Source organism: Motacilla alba, chromosome 2, assembly GCF_015832195.1.
Source record: "Motacilla alba alba isolate MOTALB_02 chromosome 2, Motacilla_alba_V1.0_pri, whole genome shotgun sequence".
NCBI classification, from domain to species: Eukaryota; Metazoa; Chordata; class Aves; order Passeriformes; family Motacillidae; genus Motacilla; species Motacilla alba.
Window position 1 is genome coordinate 113,297,077 of NC_052017.1, and position 1,650 is coordinate 113,298,726.

Consider the following 1,650-nt stretch of genomic DNA (forward strand, 5'->3'; position numbering starts at 1 on the left):
TGCAGAGCTGAATGCCATAGTGCCTGGGTTGTGGCTTCTACAAGACACACTACTTTTGAGCTTTACTGGCAGTATTTTGATTTTTTTTTTCTGCAGCTTGCAAAGAGCATTGTCTGAAAAAAAAACCCAACCTTCATCTAAAAATAAATCTGTAGTCCTTGCAGTTAAAAAAAAAACTAAAACAAAAAAGCAACCCAAAAAAATCCCAATAAAACAGCTGACAAAAAAACAAGACCTGCATGCATTACAATAGTTCAGAAATCAGATAAGAATGTCCAAAATGTAACTAATTTTAAATTGCTTTGTAGGCAGGTTTACCTAATGTTTTGGCCTGAGGCATAGAGATAGCAGCAGCTGACATGACTTTTCAGCATTTTGGACTGACCACACTGCTTGTCCCTGCTGCTGTTCCAATTTATCAGTTTTGTTTAAAGATCAAAGTATTCAGTATAAACAAGCTGAAGTTGGAAACAGTCTCACTTCTTGCATGTTTATTTCCTCTGTTAATGAGAAGAAATACCTAATCCAAAGTTATCATTTTTTTTCTAAAAATTCAAAGTGGAGAAATCATTTTGTTGCTTTGCAAGTAGAAAAGCAGTTTAAAAATGGATGCAGAGGCTGCAGAATCAAGGTCTGCCAAGGAGAATCCAATCTGGCTGAATTGACAAAATCAACAGATCAGATAGCTAAGAAAAAAGAAAAAGGGAAGAAAAAAAGAGCTCTGCCAGCACAGAAGATGCAAAGGCCCCTAGAAGCTTCATGATCTCAAGTCAGCCCAGAAAAGGAACCAGCAAAGAGCAGCTGTTTGACAGCTATGAACCATGGGCGAAGTGAACATGAGCATCTGGCCAGCTCAGAGCCTGTTGAAAGACATGGTGAGTGACAGGGATTAGGGACCTGGGAAAAATTCCAGGAGAAGAAATTCCAAGGAGCAGTGGGTCCCATCTTGGCAGTCACCTGTCTGGGTGAGAAATAAAAAGAGCCAGAATTTGCAGATCAGAGTTTATCTGGTCCTGCAAAAAGTTTCATGAGTTTTAAGAGAGAAAAAAGCCACAGATTGCTGTGCCCAGGCCACCGCAGTTGCTTGAGGGATTGCCTGGGAGTAGACCTGGATTACTGCACAGTTTTTGCTTGTGCTAAAAATGCTGGTGCCCTGCATTGCTGCAGGACTATCGTCAGCAAAGAGGAATGGCAAAAATCCATGGCAATTTGTAGTTAGATAAAGCAGAATCAAGGAAAGATCAAATTCCTGCTGGAGTCCAGGTTTTGTTAAGCAAACACCACCCCTTCCTTTCCTCTCTTCATCTGTAATAAGAGTTTTGTATTGCCTTTTGGGCTGTGAAGGGATCTTTATTTTTCATTTACTCAAGAAAAGGAATCAGATGACCTTGGTCACAGCTATCAGGTCATGTTTTTGAGGCAACATGCTGAGTGGCAATGCTAGGATCTCCACCAGCACTATCAATTTCCACAGCTTATTGCTGAGGAAGTAAGCACACAGGCTGCCCGTGCTGGCCACAGCAGGACTCTCAATCCCTGTAGCACACTAGGCAAACTGCATTTTAAAGAAATATGCCACAGATGCTTCAACTGTTAGAGCTGGGAGACAGCTGTTCCCTGCTGGGGGTAAAGAATAACTGGCCAATGCAA